This window comes from Dermacentor andersoni, chromosome 8, assembly GCF_023375885.2.
Source record: "Dermacentor andersoni chromosome 8, qqDerAnde1_hic_scaffold, whole genome shotgun sequence".
Lineage (NCBI taxonomy): Eukaryota > Metazoa > Arthropoda > Arachnida > Ixodida > Ixodidae > Dermacentor > Dermacentor andersoni.
The window spans coordinates 116,422,106-116,445,302 of NC_092821.1; positions in this window are offsets into that span (position 1 = coordinate 116,422,106).

Genomic DNA, 23,197 nt, shown 5'->3' on the forward strand with positions numbered 1-23,197 from the left:
TTCTTATTTATTTTTCTACTTGGACTTCTATTCGCGAGGACTCATTGAGCCTCTTCTTCTTCTTTTTTGTTCTCCCTCCCGCGGCCTGCCGAACCAGCCAGAGCGCATGCGTTTTTCTCGTGCTGCATCGACCACCGCGCGGCGCACTTCGATGCGTGTTCGTTTTTCTCTGGCCGAGTGGATTTTCGCCTGGCAGAGTTTTGAACGCTTTCTGGCTAGCAGACGAGAAAAAGAAATATTGCATGGTCGCTCGCCGCCCTCAATACGAGAACTCGACGGCTTGCAACGCGTTCACTCGAGCGCAATCTTTGCGGAAAGTCTTGCCTCGCCGGTGTAGGATACCGAGCAGTATGCGTATGATTATCGGTGGACCAAGCGTCTCACGTTTTCTTCAGTATTCCTTAGGTAGCCACACTAGGTGCCCAAAGCAGGCATTCGATTGTGGCCAACGTGCTTTCCTTTACGCTATTTCATTTTGGCGCGTCCTGCCCCACAAAAGAAGAAAAATGAAGACATTCTTGCGGCTCAGCGAATTGTCGCATGCATGGTAAAAGTTCAATTTTATTACTTCTTTTGCGGAAAGTAATGGGCCACGGGAAGCTTCAATTGCCGGATACTCTTATTTCCGATAACAGTTATATGGACACTCCAGGCACAATCCTGCCGTCGCCGTCGCCATCATATTCCGTATAAAGTTCAGGAGCGGTAACATCGTGACCGCGTGCCGCATGCTGTATGTGCGAGTGAAAGTGTAAGCGAGGGGGGGGGGGGGGACGGGCATGGGGGAGCCAACGATGGTGGCTGAGTCGTGTGTGCGCAAGGGAGAAAAGCGGGGAGGAAGCGTGCCGGCTTTCCGTCGAGCGCGATATATGAGAGACTTTTAGCCCGTCCGCTATTACGGCAAATGGGGCGGTTTGGGCGGATTGCCGGATTTCCGGGTGCGTGAATGTGAGCGGTCGGAGCGGTGCAGCCGCCTGTGACGTAGAGTTCAACCAGACAAACACAGAGCTAAAACCGCAGTAACCCACTATATCCTGCTTCGCTGCTGGTGCAAATTTCTGGCAGCGGCGTAATTGTGAACACGATTATGCCGCTGTCGAAAATTTACACCAGCAGCTAAGCAGGATATAGTAATTAGCTTTGTGTTTGTGTGCTTGAGCTTTGCGCCACCCATCTGGCCGCTCAGGTTCACGCCCCCGCTAAACCGGCGAACCGCCCGCGCTTGCCGGAATACCGGACGCACTAAAATTCTCTATCGGGGGGGGGGGGGATGGAATGGAGGCGGAATCACGGATTCTGTGAATTTGTGATTGCGCAACATGTTTGTTTGCCTTGTTTGACGCATCAAACATAGTGACTTTTTCTTAGATACGTAGATTAATTGGAGACATACGTATATTTAAATATCTTGTTGCGAGGTTTTGTGTATATGTGCAGTAAACTTTGTTTCCAGTGACACCTTCTTGCTCTTTATCAAGCTGTATCTTCGCATTTCTATATTCCATTGTATCTTCGCATTTGTACTGTACGAAGGCGAGTCAAATGAAAGTGAGCAACCCATCCTGCGCAATAATGGTTCGGTCCATTATCTGCGAGGCATGCACCTGGCACAGAGGAATCCCTTATTTACAAAAGTGACATGCACTTTTGAAGATCAAGGTTCTTTAATGTTCTCATGCACTGGGTGGAAATGCTTGTGTGGCATAATGGACAGTCCAGAAGTTGAACAGCGTGCTGTCGGGAGGTTTTTGACCGATGAAGATGTTTCCCAAAAAGAAAGTAGTCACCATATGGCTGCCGTGTACGTTGAACATTGCATTTTATTGGCCACTGTGCAGCGTTGGAGCAAACGGTTCAAAGAAAGACGTGAAAGTTGCGAAGACGATCCAAGACCGGGCCAAAGCCACCGCGCAATGACCCCCAACGCAATTGCAGAGGTTGATGAGCTGATTAGACAAGAACGGAGGATAAGCATCGACGAACTGGCAGAGCATGTGAACATCGGCCACGCTTCTGTTCACACCATTATTCGTATTATCCATTGTGCACTTGTGTGCGCAATGTATGCCCAAGATTTTGAACCGCCGCCAGAAGACGGCGAGGCTCGGCACTGCCTTGACTCATCTAATCCGGTATCACGATGAGGGTGAGGACTTTCTCTCTTCAATTGTGACCTGGAAAGAATCGTGGCGCCACTACTACGCGCCTGAAAGACGACGGCAAAGCTTACAGTGGAAACATTTGAATCCACCACCTCCAAGAAAAGCAAAGGCCATCATGTCTGCCGGAAAGGTATTGTTGACTTTTTTTCTCGATCGTCAGGGGCCATTATTGATCGAACTTGCTAAACATGGAGAGACTATCAATCGTTTCCAATATTGTGAAACGTCGGATCATCTGCTTGTCGCAATCAAGAACAAACAACGTGGAAAATTGAGGAATGAGGTCATCTTGCTCCACGAGAATGCCCGTCCCCACATCGCTGATATGGTTAATACAAAACTCGCAAAGTTCAAGTGGGAAACGCTGCAACATCCGAGATACAGCCAAGACCTCTCCCCTTGCAACTTCCAAATTTTGGAGCATTTGAAAAAACAGCTCAAAGGAATCATATTCGTGTCGGACAATGACGTGAAATAGTCAGTTACAGACTTTTTGAAGCAGCAACCCAAGGAGTTTTATGAGACGGGAATCACGTGACTCGTTAGTCAGTGGGACAAATGTCTAAATGCTCATGACTACATTTAAATAAAGTACCCCGTTTGTTATAGTATCGCATTGGCTCACTTTTATTTGACTGGCCCTCGTATATTTTGCAGAACTCCTGCTTTTTATACGTGCTCTCTGTTGCGACTATTATTTCGGAACAAATTGCTCACAATAAACGACCGGTGACAGCTGCTCCTGCGCACTACATTCTAACAAAGGACAGCGTCGTTGAGATTCTTCAATGGCGTTGCATGCGTACAAAAATATAAACAAGGCTCTTGAATGACAAGGAGAGAGAGAGAGACATACATGTGAGAGAAATGTAGGGAGGCTAACAAAGTATTAGTAAAAAAATTTGTCCTCAACTTGTTCATTTCGCGGCCTTTACATTTTTCACATCAGTGGCATGCACTGCTTTTATGGTTTCAAACTGATATAGTTCTAAAGTTCATGTGATATTTGGTTTGCTTATTAAATATACAGAAAACACGGAAGCATTGATATCAGTTATTTCGGGCACAATTTTTGAGACACGAGTATATCCTTTTATGAAAAAAATACATATTTTACTTGTCTTGACAGTGCGTAGCGTTCAAGAATTCGTTTGCAGCATCTTTGGCAATGGCAACGGAGTTATTATTAATGTTGAATGTATTTGATCCCTCGAGAATTTCTATACGGAGGAGGCCGAGCTGCAAAGTGACCCCCCCCCCCCCCTCCGCCCGAGCGAGATTTCTGGCTACGCCACTGCCTTACGGTATACCCCCAGCGAGTCGCTAAAAGCGCATGTTGTCAAAATATTTGACAATCTTGTCCAAATATTTGACTGGAGAACAAGTTCCACACTACTCAGTAATGGGTAGAGTCAAGCCTCTTCATATGTATGCAAACAGAGAGTGCATCGCTAACTATAGTACTTTAATTTCAACTTTATGCACACTTCTTATGCACATACTACAAAAGCATACTTCACAATTTTTAGATGAGTTTGGTATTTTGTCAAGTTCGCCTTAGGGGTATTGGAAAGGTTTTTCTACTTCTACTCATTTAGTCAGCACAGCGCACGATTTCACTAAAGCGATAAATTGAGGAAAATCGACATCCAAATTTCATGATTTCTGCGAAAGCTTTGATAATGTCTCACACAAACGACTACTCTGTAAGTTAGGCATAATATTTAAACATGCACAGCTCGCAAATTGGACCTCTGCACATCTCTCAAAACGACAACAATGTTTTCTTTAATGATCAGCGTTATCACAGAGTTCCAGACGACTCTGGTTTTCCTCGGGGCTGAGTGTTAAGTTCCCTTGCGTTTCTTCTGTTCATAAATGAAGCAATAAGTGGTACACCTGCAAAACGATATATGCTGACGGCTGCAACATACACTCCAAAAGTGAAGGCTCTGTACGTTGATCAAATGCTGTTTAACTAGGCGTCTCAAGAGGTTACTTACTGGCGTGAAGATTTGCAAATGTGTTTACTTTCGAAGAGATACTTCTTGTGAAAATTTTGCATTAACATGAGTGCCTTGATTTTAGGTATTCAGGTCGTAACAGATTTTTTTTTTTCTGTCTGAAGTTGGACACTAGAAGTACCCTGGTCTTTAGACTTCAAATCACTTTAGCTCGACGAAATATATCAATGTCGTTTTTATCTGTGGTTACAATAAGGTTTTCTTCTTCAGACTAGTACTGAACCTTTATACTCTGGTTGTTCGCCTTACTATGTTTAGGGCAAGCTTGCCGCCATCTTTACACCATGCATACGTTATCTGGCAGGACCATACTCAAAGACATGTTAGCAAAATTGAAAGATGGCGGTACGTTTTATTTCTAACCGCTTTGGTACAACCACATTCACTACTTTATTAGAAGAAGTCAGCCTCCCGACACTAACGCAAGGCTGTCTTTGGCTCGATGAAGTTATATTAGTTATAAAGACTTTCTTTTTTACGGGATATAAGACAAGGCGGGGACACGCGTTAACAATGTAACAACAGGCAATAACACTTTTAAGCATTCGTTTTTCCTAGGACAGAAAACCAATGCAATACACTCGCTAAACAAAAAGTCTGGCAACCATCCATAAACCTCTCCACAGTTCCACCACTGATATGTGCCTCGCATGACGTGCTCTGTTCGCAGTTAATTGCAATGTTCTGCTTCTGCATTTTTAGTTCAAGTGCGGCATCGAGGTGCAAGCACAAAGCGTGCATTCTTTCTTTTTTTTCTCCATACTTTTACTCTCTCTGAAAGGTTGCTACACTTAGCAATTGTAAATTCACCCTGCTAAAAGCACACAGTGCGGTTTCAGTATAAATAAAAAGACAAAGTCAAATTATAGCTGCATAAAATTACAGCTTTAGCTTCCCGGAAGTGAATTAAGACATGTGAAATTCCGTGTCATATACGGTTAGAACGTTCACCACACTTTGTTTGGATGCACACAAGTTAAAGCAAGAACGGAGGTAAGCGGAGGGTCGGAGACATGGTTTGGTTAACACGGGGCAACGTGCGCACAGGCAGGTAATACGAAAATACGGTTCAACGACTGTGGCACTATAATTTACACATAGCAGGCAATTCACGTAAACGAGTCATATATGGCACATCATCATTGTCTTTGTGCGCTCCAGCCTTTGTTGCACGCTATGTACTCTAGCGAAAGAAAGGTCAACGAGTGTCCCGCAGCACGATGACAGCGGTGCGGAGACGGGTCGTACAGTCAAAGAATTAGCGGATCAGTTGTAGGCCGGGCTGAGGGTTTAGCCGAGCTGTCGGCAGCGCGCGTAACGAGCAGGCAGCTCACACGCCATGGAAGGCCGCCACACTCATCATGACTCGACAGTATTGGGTCTACATCCGGGGCTCTTGAGGACCACCGGGCTGCAATTCTACCTGCGGTTTGTCCTAGCTGCGAAAGGCCCGGCGAACGGGAAGAGCGGCTGGATTAGGACGGGCGTCCCGGTTGCAGGCACCGCGCGGAAACACGAAGCGCCACGACCAAGCCCCTCTGGTGCTGCGTATTTTTTGAGACCGTTGGCCTGGCCAGAGCTTGCCGTCGTTCGCCTTGCAAGTCGCCGATCCTTGCTCCTGTGCCCTTATGTCCATTCGTGGGCGCGCCAAAGGATCTCAGCTCACCCTCCTCGTGCGTTCTGGCGTTGTCCTCTTTCAGTCGACGCAAGACCAGCAAATTTGAACTCCGATGTTTTAAGTCACATCGTGTACGCCTATCTGGCACGATAACTTCGTGGGGTCACCGGAAAGGTGCACTGCCGCGACAACGCTGGCGACAACGTTTGGTAACGCGGAGTTTAAAAAAGCATGCAAAGCCAATACTGCACCGACCTATCAGGTTCCGCTCGGCAACTGCTGCTGTTGGTTGCGACATAATCAGTAATATGCAGTCGTTTCATAATTTTTCTACAACTAGACCACTCACATAAACACAAAATTTAAATGCGTTGTCACTGCACAAGATGCCGCTACCGCCTTCGCTACTCAGGGCTCCTGTTAACCTCGTAATTCGTAAGCGCAAGCTAAAGCTCGGCACTTGTAGCGGTACCGTGTACTTTCCGAGAAAATATATGAGCGGTAATGATACGGTAGTCATTACTACTGCATATCTACACACACGCTCACAGAGAATTAACTACCGTGAGTCATGCGGTGGCGACCAAACGCAAGCTCAACACAAAGAACAACGAGCGACAGACACATCAGGCACGCAAACGTCGCAAAGAAGGCCGACAATTCGAATACTTGCGTAATTTTCGCGCCTGCTGGGTCGCCACCAGCGTGCCAGCTGGGCTCGTCGCGCGGATCGCAGTGGTCTTCTTTTTCGTTGAACGGGCTGAGCGCCGTCTCGAACAACCTCTGCAGCAGGTGGTCGTAGGCTCGTGCTAGACGGTAGCCTTTGGTTGTAGGCATTGTGGCGAAAGCCAGGTTAAACGGCTCTCGAGACTCGACCAAGCGCCGCCTTGCTGCAAGGGCGCGGCAACCCTCCAGGTTGCACGTGAAACACGCGAAGCCTGGTTTACTCGCGCACTCTAGGCAACCCATCGCGGAGTTGAAAACGTTGGCAGTTTTCCTTTTCTGAAGGCGAAATGCCTTCTGCAGCTTGGCCAGCAATGTCTGGTTCCTGTACGGAATGGTGCCCTCGATGGTGGTACTCATGCAGCCGTCTCTTACGATGCACGGTTGGACGTCTCCTCTGTCCAGCGCGTGCTCCAGCTTTTCCAGCGTGTCCATCTGGTCGAGCGGGACCGTCACCGCCAGACGCGAAGTGAGCTCACCGCGAAAGTAAACCGACAGTGGAAATATTGCCAGCATCCAGGCGGTCAAGGTGATCGCGCGCGAAAGCCTAGGGCTGTTCCTGCGATTTCCGGCGCCTTGCTGGGGCAGTGGCGCAGAGTTTGCGAGGAAGGAAGCGATCAGAAACATTCCAAAGTCCAGGACTGCGTCCAGGCGAAACGCGCCAGTATCGAAGAAGTCGCGAACGCCCATCGCTAGCCACACGAGAAGCATGACGGCCAGGAGGCTGCAAAACCCTTCTTTGGAATCTAGCAAAACTGCGAAGAATGACACTTCCGCGCCGCCCCACTTTCTCAAGGAATAGAATGTTTCGTACGCGTAATCATGAGGACGGGGCAGGTTGAAGAGTTCCATAGTCTGTTCGTCTTGCTTCGAGAAGGCCATCAAAATGTCCGCATCTCCGCGGAGTACCGCACTACCTCCCTCGTCCAAATCTTTACAGCGCTTCAGAATGAGCGTCGTGTTGTAACTGCGAAGCGCTCGCAGTATTCCCTGAGCGAAAGGCGTGTAACAACTGAGGCTTCCGGGAGAATTCGTATATCTCGTCGGGGTGCAAGCGATCACTATCTGCTGTCCAGCGAGCGCCGCGGACAGCCGCTTCTGCTCGTCCCTTTGGGGAAACCCGCGTTTGTTGTGCAGCGCAGTCGCTCCCTCAAACGACACGCACACATCTCGATTCGGCGACGGGGCAGCCAAATTTCTGCAAGACAGAGACGATGCCTTCGACGCCGCCGTGTTCCTTGCCTGCCGCATCGCGTCGCTGACTCTCAAGATGAGCCAGTCGGCTAAGTTTGTCCCGAATAGAGCCTTTCCTGGAATACGAGCGCACAAGCCCTCTTCTCCCACACCGCTCAGCAGCAAAACAACCATCCTGACGTCTTTATAAAGGTTGCGTTTTGCGAACCCATAAAAGCGTTCACCGGGATGCGACCATACCGTCGACGCTTTCGGAAGGGTGCGTAAGAGCGGGTGCTCCAAGCCTTCGCGATGGTTGGCGCATGCAAGAAACGCCACTTCATCGTGAAACCCTATCCAGTATTCCAAATTGTCGGAGCTGTTTTCGGCGGTTGCGTGCGAGAGAAAATTAGATGCTTTGGCCACTTCCCAAGACGCTGCCGCCAGAAAACAAACCGCTACAGTCAAAATGCGCATTGTGCTTTGACTGAAGGACAAGAAGGAGCTTATTTACGCAAGTTGTGGCTTTAGCAATGGACCCAATCTCGAGCAACTTTTAATACACATGCGATCAAAACATAAGTGCATTAGACATATTCCACGCAAACGTGAGGGCAAAGGGATTGAGAAATTGCGAAGGCAGGCCAAACCACAACAGTATAAAGTTTCTTTCATCTGTTGTTACCTTCACTGCAATTGTGCGTAAAATATCAGCATATAAGAACGACAAGGTCGAAAGCCGTTTACATCATGACATCTGCAGCACTTAAAGTATATGACCTCGAATATCTCTCTCACACCTCACACCTTGTAGCTAGAATAAGAAATCTCTCAGAGATATACCCCCGCCCTCTAAACAACGATCACAATAGGGTGAAAACACCGTGTACCTTTCAATCAACACTTCACACAAAAGTCATCGCGAAGAATTCTCGTACTGTAGCCGTTGAGACGCCGCAACCGCAAGAAAATTGTTATACTTTTTTTATCTACGGCTGTCGCTATTAACTAGTTAACGCACACGTACACAGTGACACATCACCAATATCGCAAATATCGCTTCCGCGTACAAAAATAGACAACAAAAGATAGGTGAAAAAAATACTTGAAGTAGCAAACCAAAAATTCGCGCTGAATAGGTTTTCTGCTTTTGAAGATCGTGGTCCAACAGTTAGCGCACCGTACTCCGCTGTGCTCAATGGCAGAGGTTCGGTTTCACCGTCGGTCACACATTACCCAGGCCCGCTGGAGTTGTGCCTACACGCTGGTAGGCGACAAAGTCATGAATACATATGGAACGCAAGCGTGTTCGTCATTACTCTGCAGTCTGGGAGAGCTTCGTTGTCATGGATTCAACGGTATCGAGATGTGTACACGCTATTTCCCGCGCCCAGAAATGAGACTCTATATGTGAAACTTATGATTGTAAAAGGAGGCTTGTATCTGTAATCTCACGCTTTCATCACCTACCAGACGACGGTTCGCACCGCGACATCTTCCGATTGCACTATTCAACGATTATAAGTTGGATGCAGTATCGGCGGGAATTAATGCAACAACAAGTGGGCCATCGCGTGCATTCGTCGGTTCATTCTTTGAAATTTAAAAACTCGTCGATGGCAACCTGCACTCATAAATTAGCGGGAAGAAGGGCACACTCTCGTCCTTGATTACATGCAATTATATTTAAGAAAGTGTCGACAGTGTTTTGACATGTCCCTCGGCTTTTTACGACATCGCCGCTGGGTTCGCTGTTGTTGTGTTCTTTTGTCACGGGGCCACTTGCCTACACCACCACTGTGTGGAGAACGGAAGCTTCGTATGGGCATCAAAAGAACTCCGCATAAAAGTGGCGCTCGTAAGGACACAAAATATCTGCCTAATGAAAGCACGACTGATTGCCACATCGTTCCCAGTAATTCCGGTCCAGCCCACAGCTGGAAACGATGTGACAAACCTGTTGGACCTCACAACAACGCAAGAATCGTGCACAACACACACACACACACAAATGAGTACTGCCATGTTTACAAAACATGCGAAAGGTTGTTTCCAGGGAAACAATTGGTTGTGCTGTAGGTGCTAGCAAAAGTGGCACAGCCGTCAACAATGAACACAAGACTCTGGAGACACTGTTCTTCAGATTGTGCCTTTCGCTCCGCCAACCGTTCAAAAGAATATTGAAGAAACCTGACTCGCGGTGACGCTATGCTTACCTTTACGGTGACCAAACTAGAAGCCAATCTGACGAACTTCTGCAGTTAAGCGCGTAAATGCGCCGAAGTTGCGTTATTTAGGGTTTAAATATGGACATTCGGCCGCTCTTGCTTTTTTGACGTTGGCAACATGACGAAATGCAGGGTTCCCGATATCGCCATCACAGGCGGTGATGGTTATTTCGGCTCCGTCGATTTTTGGGACCCTACGAAATAGAGATAACTGTCCGATGTTGCAACGCCTGGTTCGTCAGGCTCGACCGGCGTTACTATAGGGTAGCGTGAGGTTGTCGGCAGGCTGCAGACGTCCGGTAGAACATGGCGACCAGGCAGGGACGAAACGATTTCTAGTGCGATACTTGCAATTTATTCAATGCTTGGTGAAGGATAAGAAGAGAATGAATGAATGAATTGAAAAACTACATTGCGGGGCCCCTTAAATAGGCCCACTAAAATCGTAGGTGGGATCTTGCGCACGTCAACGTCACGTGACATGCACTGAGTCTGGTCGGGGATGGGCGGCTGATACCTTCTCCCAAGTGACATTGCATGTGCTCGCATCCTCTCGCGGCAATCCACGGAGTCCGGTCGGGGGGGGCGGCTGATCCTTTCTCTCAGGTGACGTTTCCACGCGCTTGCATCCTCTGGCGCCAACCCACGGGTCCTGTTTGGTTCGCGGAAAGCGTTCGCCCCTAGAGTTGGACAGTTTGCGAAAAGGGTTCTCCCCTTGGTCGCACACACACAAAGGGGCCCGAAATCACTGCGGGGCACCCGCCAGACCGTCAACCACTCCAGATAACCATATAAAATTGGGAATCTATCCTCCGTTTCGATTAGGCATGGTCTTTGAGCATCCTTTTTGCTCGGGGTGTTACACGCCAATCGTAACATCGCGTAGCGTTCGCGAAACCTTTCTTATTAAAGTTTTAAGCGTTTGGTCCAACAATATTGAAGATGGGCTCCAAACATGGCTATTTTATTCATGCAACGAAAGTGTTATTCGAGTGTCATCGGCGCATCTCCCAGCGCTGTCCAGTCCACGAGGGGCGTTTATTGGAATATCACTCTGAACCATTCGTGGCAGTTGAGATATCTTAATGGTGGAGTTGATTATGTTGATGATCATCGTCTTCTTCATTGTCGTAGTAGGAAAAACTGTGGCGCCTACGAAATTACAGGATCGGCCAAGATTCGGGCTGCATAAGGAAAACGCAGTAAACTGGAGAGAATAATCTAGTTAACTATCTCTAGAGATTGAGTGCTAAAGGAGTAGGGAACCGTCAGACTGGCATAACCAAACTGAAAGAATATAAGCAAATCACTTCCTCACGTTCTGTTTATTCATACCGCCCGACCCGCTACGCCGTCGGGCGTGAACCCGACTCCCATGACGTGTAGCTCTGTTTACCTCATGTTAGGCCTCGATAATATAAGCGATAAGTTCTCTTTATAATCGGCGCTTGAAGTTTATTCACATAGTTCCTGAAAATCTATGAACGCTGTTTTCAATTAACAGTAAAGTACACTGGTTTCATCTTGCTTCTGCCCTTCAACTGCCTTAATTACCTTGGCAAACTTGGCATTTGGAAGCCATAGACTAATTATCAAGACTCACTGGCACTCCTCTGCCGACCAAGTCGCATGCATGTACTCCTTTACCTTTCCGGTCTGCATGATAAAGACTGGACTCTAGCAGGTCCAAGGTGTCTCGTCTTTCTCTCTAATATTGTCGGTGGTTCATTCTCTCTTCCGTGTCCCCCTTTGTACCGGAAAAGCAGGGACTGCTGCTTATCTTGTCCCGCACGGTTGATTCACTTATGTTTGTGTATTTTTACACTCTTGTTTGTATGGGCTATGATCTCTCCTGTGTGGTGCCCACCTCCAGCTCTGGTCCATAGGGTGCACCGTCAGTTTGTAAATGCGACAGGGTAGACGCCAATTTTATCGAGTGCTCGAAGAAGTTCTTTTCCTCCTGCACTGTGTTTGCTGTTTTCATCCTTTGCTTACACTTTACTCTCTTTCTCTGACTTTCTTTTTAGTGGCACCAGCGTCGAATAGTTCTCTCGTTTCTTACGCACAACTTCCGGTCCTCTTCCTGCGACGACCAGGGAAGAAATTCAAAATAAATAAGAAAAAAAATGAAAGAAATAGTAGAGCACAAAATTCACGAGTTTCATTATAGATATGATATCAGAGCATAAGTTTAGTTGCAAGTTGAATTACTAAAGTGTCAGGAATAATTACAACTAATTAGAAATAACTGGTTACCGCACACCAAAGCACAGAATCGTAGACTTTAGAGAGCCGCCACGTGAGCACGACTTTGGCGAAATTCTTGGAGACCGAGAAGTAGAAAGCGGAAGTAACGACGTCACTAACTGCATCACAGACAAGAAAATGGCGTGTTATTTAAGCGGCTAATTAATGGCAAACAGTTACCTCCGAGTTCGTTTAGTGCGCTGCGTTCGCCTAAAGTTAACCTAAACAACACCAACGCCGAGGTGCGAGAGCCAAGAGACACCCAAGTCAAAGATTAGGGTCGCCTACCATTTTCCTAAGGCTTCTTGTTGCCTATTTGCACTCTTAATTACTGTGTACTTATTCACCGCCTGTCTTCCCTCCTACTCTATTAAGTATCCCTGCTTTTGAAGTAGAGATATTTGTGCATTTTCGCCGTCCATTCATTTTCATCCATGTTTCCGAGTTTCTCTCCAAAAGTGATTTAGTTTTGCGTTCATATGAATTCAGAAGTGGCCTAATTCATGTCACCCTGCACTTTCTCAATTGTGGTTTTACTATATATCTGGGACCCCAAAGGAAACCGGACAACCGATTTTGGTTAGCTTAATCTCTACGAAATATCTGACTTTCAGCACAGAATATTTGCAACCGCTAGAGCTTGAACCATTCCTTTCCAAATTCCTTGTACCAGCTGATATTTATAGTAGCCCTAAAGTGCCCTACGTTTCGTATTTTACAGCGTTCCGCTTCCCCTTCATTTTTAGGTTGTCTTGGTAGATATTTCAGTACGTCTTTCGTCCGCTTATGTGTACACCCATATGTTTGTATTCCCTGATTATAGGTAGGACTTGCCGTTGAATTGATACCAGGTAATAACTGTCTCTAATAAAAATCATAATGCCCAATTTATCTGTGGCGAACGTAGGGCTTGTCAGGATTGGGGGCTCAATCCCATCGCTCGAGATCCGTTGCCAAGATTGGAGTCCGGCATGAATTCGAAGGTAGCTGGCCCATGCCGTCGTCCAACTTATCCACGGTGAGGACGTTGATGAAGGGAAGAACTGCTTCTCAACGAGAACGAGGAAAATGGGTTTATTTACAGTATTTAAATCAGTCTAACATGACTGCTTGAGAAAAGTGCGTCAGTCTAACATGAGTGCTTAAGAAAAAGAGTGTCAGTCCAACATGACTGCTCAAGAGAAAGTGTGTCGAGCATCCGCACAACAGCCGTTTTTAAACACTCGGTCCGTCGGCGATACAAGGCGGCGAATGTTCGTTTCGTCATCGCAAAACTAGCCGCCTCCCGCGAAACAAGGTGAGGCGAGCGTTCGTTTACTCATTGTAAATTCGCCGCCGCCCCGAAGAACAGTTTACGCACACAAAGGCACACACATTCCGAGGTCTGGAGCCGACGTCAGAGGGGCGCCGTTCCGCAGAACAGTTTACGCACACATAGGCACACACCTTCCGATGTCCGGCGCCGACGTCAGAGGGGCGCCGTTCCGGGTACCTCGGAGACATTCTGGGTAGCTCGTTGTCCTGCGTGCCGGCCGGCGCATGGGAAGCGACATAAAACGGCTTTCCCGCGGCAGCTTGCTCACGCGTAGCAAATCAGGTCCGCGCTGGGGACCTCGGGCACAATAGTTCGTCCGTCGAACCCGTTTCGTCACAACGGCGATGGGGCTGGTGGATGGAGGCGGTTTTCAGCACAAAGCCCGCTTCTTCGAACGCAGCCTAGCTGCAGCGACGGAGAGTGGGGGATGCGTGTCTTGTCCCCCAGTCGTAATTGGGTGGCAATCCTACATTGCAGCTCGCCATTCTTAACAGGCTTACATTTGTCACTGAATTGCCAAATATCTGCGCAAGTCTTTGTAAAATCCTTACATTGTCTGACAGCACTATGTCGTCCACATACATCATCCCAGGGACTATTGGTTTCACTCCTTGCCCATTGCGCGCGTAAAATAAACCAAAACCTGATTCACTGTTCTCCAGTTGTCTTTCTATACCATTAACATGACGTGGGAGAAACAATAGAAACAGAATTTCTTCCTTTCGTCCTTGGTGGATCTTCACTATTTCTTTGCATTTCTGGCCTTACAATACTATTTGCAGGCGATTTTCGTTATACGTTGCCTTCAGCACCTCCACGATATTTCCATTCATGCCCTAGTACTTGAGTATATCCCGCAACAATTCCCTGTCTACGTTATCGTACGCTGTCGTAATATCTAGAAATGCTATCCCTAAATTCTATTTTAAGCACTTGAGATCTATATGCACTGAGCTAGCACAAAGAGATTATCCTCTAAGGCTCTGCCTGGTCTGAACCAATACTGCGGTTGGGCCAGCACACCACTCTTTTTATCCACACACTTCGACATGTAATTTTATGACTTGATTTGCATTCTACCTTTAATCTAAGTAACTGTAACTATCGTCTGTAGGAGCACGTGTCATCCTCATCACGTTAGGCGTCGTAGATAAGGTGATGATCTTGCTGTCACATCACCCAATCGGAATTTGTTCCCGTGTTCAAAATTGCGGCTGAAGACATCTCACGATGTCTGTCGTCGAAGGTAACGCGTTTATCATCGGTTCAGTGCAGCGGCACAACGCACTGGCGCCGTCGCAACGAGCTACGTACGAGGCGTGCAATGCAGCAAAGCATGCGCTGCGCCCCAGTGGCAGTCCAATGGCAGCCCACTGGCAGTCCCGTCCAAATTTGAACGCTGAACAAATAACCAATATAGTCACTAGAGTCGAGGAAGAACTTGGCGAATGGACAAGTAAAAAGTGGGAATATAGTGAGCTTGTAAGTGTAATAAGGACAGAAACACGGAAAGAGAAACAACTTGTTCGTTGGAAAGGAAAAAATAAACCGAAAAGCTGGTGGAACAGGGAGACACGAGAAGCGATCGCCGAACGACCGAAAGCATCCCGAGAGCACAGGCAGGCAGAGAAGGCGCAGTTGCCGCAGGATGAAAGAGCCAGTAAATGGTAAATATACCGGGAGAGATAGTATATGGTTCAAATACTGGTGCAAGGAAAGTTAAAAGGTGAAAGTGAACGTTGGTTGTCTGAAATATGTCAGAAAAGGAAGCGCGCAATTATTAGGTAGGAAGTCCACAACAATACAACATATCCTAGACGAAGATCGAAACCAGCTGGAGGGGAAGCGGCATTAAATTACATCCGAAAAATAAAAGCCGCATCTTTCCAAGGATATAAGACGGTTGTATTTGAAGAAAAAAAAGGAGCATGAAACAGACCCAGGTGGAAAAGGAGCTGGTGCTGACGAATTTACACTGGAAGAAAGCCGAAGAGAAAATTCCTAAGCGGACACCCACAGGGCTAGACGAGGTTCCCGTTAGGCTGATTAATGAACTAGGACCAAAAAGTGAGGTAGCTCTGGTGAAAGCAGTGGAAACAACTTTAAAAGATAGAGGAATACCAGACAGTTGGCGACAAAGTAGAATGAATTTAATTTATAAAGGTAAGGGGAACAAAAATAGAATTCACTCGTATAGACCGTTGACCATTACATCGGCAATATACAGGCTAGCAATACAAGCTATCAAATTAAAGCTTCAAGCATGGGCTGATAATGATGGCATTTTGGGAGAACTTCACAATGGCTTTAGAATAACCCGCCGTGGTTGCTCAGTGGCTATGGTGTTGGGCTGCTGAGCCCGAGGTAGGGGGATCGAACCCCGGCCACGGCGGCCACATGTCGATGGGGGCGAAATACGAAAACACCCGTGTACTTAGAATTAGGTGCACGTTAAAGAAGCCCAGGTGGTCGAAATTTCCGGAGTCCTCCACTATAGCGTGTCTCATGAACAGAAAGTGGTTTTGCACGTAAAACCTTATAATTTAAAAAAAAAGGCTTCAGAATAGCTAGGCATTTCGATGATAACTTATTTCTTCTTACTCAATGTATTGAAATATCAAGAGTAGAAAGCAGAGCGTTGTGTGGCGTTTTTAGACATTACAGGAGACTATGACAACTTAAACGGCAACGTCTTGTGGGACATTCTGAAAGGGAAAGGCTTACGTGACGATTGTCTACAGCTTTTGAGAGAGATTTACCTAGAAAGTGCCACTTGCGTTGAATGGGAAAGAATTAGGAGCGAGGAGAAAGTTGATATCCACAAGGGACTGAGGCAAGGGTGCCCTTTATCCCCACTGCTCTTTATGATGTACATGGTGACGATGGAGAGGGCGCTAGAAGGGAGTAATATCGGCTTTAATCTCTCATACAAACAGGCGGGTACACTAGAAGAGCAGCAGTTTCCAGGTGTATTTTATGCGGACGACATAGTGCTGCTAGCTAACAAGCAAAGTGATGTGCAACGTCTGGCTAATATCTGTGAACAGGAAGGCAACAATTTAGCTTTGAAATTTAGTGTTAGAAAATCAGGTATTATAGTATTCAATGAAAACAGTGAACAGACATTGGCAATACAGGGCCAGGAAATACCACGGGTAACAGGCCGCTCTGGCGCATCACGGTGCCAAGGAAGTCCAATTGCTGGTTGACCTCGAATGCGCCAAAGGCTGCTTCTCTGGAAACGTCATCGACTACCGTATGCCCTCCACAGCGGCCGAGGGCACGGCGTGCCAGATTGTCCCTCATCTATCCGTATGGAACGAGTTTTTCTTCCGGCTTAATTTGGAGCTGCGCGAGTTGTCGGAGAGGCAACTTGGCCTGGTGTACACCTCTACGAATCACTTTGCGTCGCAGACAGAGGACAACTACATCAGACCGCCACACTGCTGCGCTGGCTTCTCGAGACGCATCGCTGCACGGTGTCTGTGCATATTTCGGACCCTGTTGAGGACAGTCCGAAAACCTTGAGATTGCACAGAGATATACTTTGGAAAGCACTCGATGGCAATTCTTTTATAAAATGTGTGACCTTGGGGGCATTTGTCACAGATCGAGAGCTAAAGCTTTTATAAAGTTATCTTGTCTCTGAAATGCCTCGCTGAATTTAAACTTGTTGTTGACGCAAGTGATTGGTGCATTGTACCAGCAATTTCGACGCTTCTGCAAATTACAAGAACGTTGACTAAGCTCTCCTTACTCATGATATGACACTTCGGAAAATATAAAGCACAAAGATCTTCCTTAGTGCCATCAAAGCCAACTCAACATTGCGACATTTGACGCTGGCAACCCACGCAATTCAAGAAGACCCAACTTTATTCGTTGAATTTAACGCCAGTACATCCATCCTACATTTGAACATGTGCGCGAGCTCCGATATACTCTATGATAATACGTTTAAATGGGTTTTCAATGGTACGCTTAAGAACGGCACAGTCTGCAGCTTAGTAAGTTGTTTCATTTTGGACTTGAAAAACGTGAGGATGCTGGCAGAAAACAACATCGTGGACTATCAAACACGGACCTAATTCCGCATGGAATGTGTGCGGATATCGTCCCATGGCCTGAAGCGATTTCGCAGTACAACACGCTGCAGTGCATGACACTGAGTTTCAGCCGTTGGAATGCTGAGCATTGGAGATAATATTTACGTGTTTAGTCGAAACATAGAATCCTCAAGATAGTAACCATTCATGTGCTAGAAAGCGAAACACGGTAACTTGGCCAGTGTCGTCAAGGAACTTCAATAAAGCGGCAGTGAAGTGAAAGTTTCTTTCAGAGCTCCCTCCAGACTAGACACATTGGCACTTTATGGATGCAAGCGCTGCTCTGAACTTGAAGCGCATGTGCCGTACAATAACGAACACAACTTTCTTCTAGTTTTTCAACAGCTTCATACTTTTTCCCACTTGAATACTTTGAGCCTGAGAATAAATCGCTGGGACAGCACGATTTCTTTTCTTATTGCTTAATACATAGCAACCACATCTACGCTCCAAAAGCTCCACATGCAGTTCAGTAACACATATGGCCCGCTGAGCATCACTGAGCTTGGCATTGGTGTCGATGCCAGATTAGGCGAAGATGTCCATATTCCTTGCCGATACTATAATCCAGAGCGTGGTGATCCGAAAAATCTGCTTATTGCTCTGGTCCTCACCTCCACTTCCCTACTTCATGCACCGCCTGAGCGCCGGCATCTTTACGAAGCGCACGCTGTGCAGCACCACCACCTGGGGTTTTTTTAAAGAAAAATTATGACGAGTGCGCCGCCTCCTAGGTCGTCCTATGCGACACAGCGTGGAGGAACTCGGGATTTTTTGGCACGAGCAGCTCAATTCCTCAAGCACGCAAGGTGCCGCTTGCGTGCTTGAGGAATTGAAGCAGCCTTCCTCCTAAATAATCAACCTGGTGAAAACAAAATGTAGGACCTGTGGCGTTCTCACCCGTGCTCTTGGGACAAAGAAACGACAACACAGTAGTGCAAGGGTATTTATTGTGCCTTTTATACACTAATGCTTGCTAGCCGAATTGCTATCCACAAGACATGCCGATGGGCGCGCGACAAATCTAGGAAGTCCGACTCACCGCAACCCGATTACGAGTGAATATGTTCGCCCCATGCTGGACACTAACGCCTGGTCGCTACGCGTACGGTCACGCGAACGAAGGATCGTATTCGTCCATTCCGGTGTAGGCCTCGCGAGACGGTCTTGCAGAAGCATGGCTCGGCGCAAGCGCGGAACGTCCGCGCCGCTTGCCGATCCGTAGCCAAAGAGGAAGAGCGTACACGGATGTCCACGATACGTTCATTTGAGGGAACGCCAGCGGTTCGTGAGCAGGTGCGAGTAGGAGCGGGCGTGAGAGAAAATCGGGGGGCTTTTTGCTCCTTCAATATATGACTCTGCCTAGGCACTACGAAGGAGGTTTCTCAGCGCGTGTTGCATGCATTTGCCCCTAGACGTGCAGGCATTGCGGAGTGCGCATAGAGAAATGGAGTGCGGTCGAGTTTGTTTACGCGCCTCCGTTGGCTGCATGCGCCGTGAGGCAGTGGACCGGACCTCCCATTTGGTGATCGCTGTGTCTGAAGGAGGAAGGTTCCGTCTGGTGTTGACCAGTCGCGAGTCACTTTTTCACGGGATAAGTCGCGGGTAGCTTTTTTCGTCGCTACGATAGATTGGATTTTTTACAAGCACTGCTCTAGGAGTGCACATGTAACCGGCAAACGGAGGCTTTAGGAGACCACCTGAGGTCATGATAAAGCAGGCGGCGCAGGATCTGCGGGGCTTGGTGTCCCCGTTGGTGTCCCCGTTGCCGCTTTGGTGTCCTGGAGGTGCCGCCAATAATGCGAAATAATGACACGTTGTTAAAATTGGTAAAAAACACGATTGAATAAAGATATTTACGTCCAGCCGTCAACTTGTGACGATAAGTGCAGCACTACCACGCTCCGCTACTTCGCACCACAAGTCAGAGCTTTGAGTCTGAAGGTACGTTGGATAGCTTGCTAAGCACTCTGCCTTCTAGATTTTCAATATATGCGGCCAGGGCTCTACTACGATCGCAAGCTATGATCCGCCACCATTGACTTAGCATGAGCGCCGCAGGTGCGAGACAGGCAGCCAGCGTCCAAGCGTAAACAAACTCGACCGCAATCCCGGCACGCCTAGGGACAAATTCCTACAACACGCGCTAAGAAACCTCCTCCGTAGTGCCTAAGCAGAGTCATATACTCAAGGAGCAGAATCCACCAGATTTTCCCCCTTCCGCCCGCTGTTACTCGCGCCTGCGCACAAACGGCTTTCGATCCCTCAAATGAACTCTCGTGTCCCGCCCTAACAACCCCGCCGTCAAATGGCGCTATCAGCGCCACACTCGCGCCATCTCTCGTAATGCGTTGCAACCCGAACCGACCACTGCCGGCACCAAGCCACGCGGAGAAGCCGCATTACAGAAAACACGAGACATGAGGGGAAAACATATCAGGGAACGCGTGAGAGTCGAGCATCCCTACAGACCATGGGCTCACCTAGACGTCTTCGCTTACCCCACGTCTTGCGCAGGCCGTGTCTGCCATATACTAGATGTTTCAACTAACTAATGTAAGGCTTAAAAAATCTGTGTGCTCGCTACACAAATGCAAGTAGCTATTGTTGCGTGTGCTCTTGTGCTACTGTATTTGATTGTGAGCCTAAGTCATTAATTACAGTCAAATTCTAATCAGCCAACTTCTATCGAGCGCAAGAACGTCAACGGCTTTCTTTAGCATTGAGAGGGGGCAGGCAATAATCAATCGATTTATTTCCAAAAAAGTCGTTGCGGATTTATTTTTTTTGGCGCTCCAAATAAGGCGCCTGATCTGTGAAAATGTACCGTGCCTAAGTGCTTACGTGCAGCTACATTAGTGCTCTCAAACATGCTAAGAAATTCAAGGTCATTCCGCCCTCCGCAGGCGGATGACCAGAGGAGCTGTAAACATTGTGGTAAGAAAACTTGTCAAGACTTCTTTGCATCACTCATTGTCACTCACTAATGACGGCCACAATGGCTTTGCGGTCGCTATGATATGATATACGCTGATCGGCATACTCGCGAATGCAGACACATCCTTCGATTATGTCAAATTTATGCACGTAGGCCGCTGGGTGGTCGGTTGGGCCGGATCGGTGTAGCATGGTGTTGGGGTCTCGGTGCTGGCGCCCGTTATTGCGAATGGGTCGCAAGCCCCAAGGGTAGCGTTGGCCTGGCGGCCTGGGGCACTGGAAGCATCCGGAGGTCCCGGCAAAGCATGAGAAGACTGGTAACAGAACAACTTGTTTATTCTAACATAGCAAAAGAGCGGCCGGTCAGTTCGACCGAAGTGGAGAGACGGGAGAGCACGTAACTCAACAGTACAAATCGGAGCCTCTCTCCTGGCGTCCGGGGGCAGCTGCTCTTATACTCTCGGCGTCGCGGGCCAGAAGGAAGGTCACGGGATGAGCCCACGACACGGCGGAGCATGAGCCCACGACGGCGCGCACGGTCGAGCCGAGAGACCTGCTGAACCGAGTGTAGTGACGCATCGCCAACCCGCCGACGGACAGACCGCCTGGCTCCTCACTTGGGGAGCTCCGCTCCCCGGCTGCCGCGCTTTGACAAGCGTGGGCACACACACACACACGCACACACGAAGACACGTGGCACTGAAACACGCCTGGACACGCTTGGCGGGGAGGCGTTGCGGCGGCGTCGAACGGGCCAAAATGTCCGCCGCTTTGAACGACGCCCCGGCGTCCGTTGCATCCGCGCCGGCATTACCGCGCGTTGTAGGCGAAACGTAACAGACCGCCCCGCCGGGGGAAGGAGATCCTGATGGTCAGGGGACTGCATCCGCTGTCCGGAGGGATGTCGCTCGATGATGCTCATAACCGAAGTCGGGCGTCCTTTGGCGTTTCTTGAGCGCAGCGCACAGAGAAGGCCTCGTTCTCACGTTCAGGTGCACACAGGACACTGCAAAGTGACTTCGGGAGAGTTGACATTTTTGTTCTCGTTTCCGGCAAGCGTTAGAACCACGCCTGAAAGTCAACCGCTCAGTCAGCAAGCACGGCACAACCCTCACTAAGCCCTGCCAGGCTCTTTCCCCTTTTATACTGCTGCCTAGTTCCTTACAGTAGTTTAGCAGCACTCAGAACGCGTCCACAAATCGGAAAATTGCACTAGAAAGCACATCATCACTTTGAAACACTACACAAAAGCAATAAGTTAAAAAAAATCCTGCCTCAGGAAGAAAAACATCAGTAACAAGCAATTTTGAGGCTGATTCCCACGTTAGGGGCTTCGACTTAAGCCATCGGCGTTACCGTTGAGACTCCCCTTTTTGTAACGTACCTCAAAGGAATATTGTTGCAAAGCGAGGCTCCAGCGCAGGAGGCGGCCATTTTTGGGAGAGATGGTCTGCAGCCATTGGAGAGGGCAGTGATCCGTCTCAATGATAAACCTCGAGCCAGCTAGGTAACATGACAATTTCTGAACGGCCCACACGATACACGCACACTCTTTCTCGGTGGCGCTATACGCCTGCTCACGACTCGTCAGCTTACGACTAGCATACAGGACGGGGTGTTCTACTTCTCCATTTTCCCGTTGGCACAGTACAACGCCCATGCCTCGCTCACTAGCATCACACTGAACAACGAACCCCTTTGTGTAGTCGGGCGATCGTAGCACAGGCTGGCTGGTTAGGGCGCTCTTTAGGGCGCTAAAAGCTCTTTCCTTTGTCTCATCCCAGACGACTGTTTGCGGCTCTGTCTTTCTTAGAGCATCCGTTAGGGGAGACGCGATATCAGAGTACCTGGGGATGTACCTCTGATAGTAGCCGGCGACACCTAAGAACGACCGAATATCGGTCTTCGTGCGCGGTTGCGGGAAGTCTCGCACAGCGGCCACCTTTATTTCAGAGGGGCGGCGACGACCCCGACCAATCACGTGTCCGAGGTAGACAACCTCGGCCTGTGCTAACTGGCACTTGGGAGCCTTGACTGTCAAGCCCGCATCGCGCAGGCGGGTTAGCACTGCCCGCAAGTGCGCCATATGCTCAGGCCAGGATGCGGAGAATATCGCTACGTCGTCTAGATACGGTAAAGCGAATTCTTGCTGTCCCCGCAACACTTTATCCATGAGGCTTGAAAAGCAGTATGGCGCGTTCTTCAAACCAAAACTCAAAACTTTAGGACGGAATGTCCCCATTGGTGAAATGAACGCCGCATACCTACTAGCCTCTTCTGTAAGTGGAACCTGCCAATAACCCCTGACAAGATCTAGGGTGGAAATAAACTGAGCGCTACTCACTCTCTCAAGGCGCTCCTCGATGTTAGGGATCGGATAAATTTGATCCTTAGTGATGGAATTAAGCCTGCGGTAGTCGACGCAAGGACGAGGTTCCTTGCCCGGTACCTCAACTAAAATCAAAGGGGAGGTATAATCACTCTCACCCGCTTCAATAACACCGAGCTGTAGCATTTTCGTTACCTCAGCCTCCATAATATCGCTCTGGCGGGGTGACACCCGGTACGCCTTGGATCGTACTGGCTCTGGGGAGGTAAGTTCTATGTCATGAGTAAGGACAGAAGTCCTACCAGGCCTCTCAGAGAACAGACCTTGAAACTCTT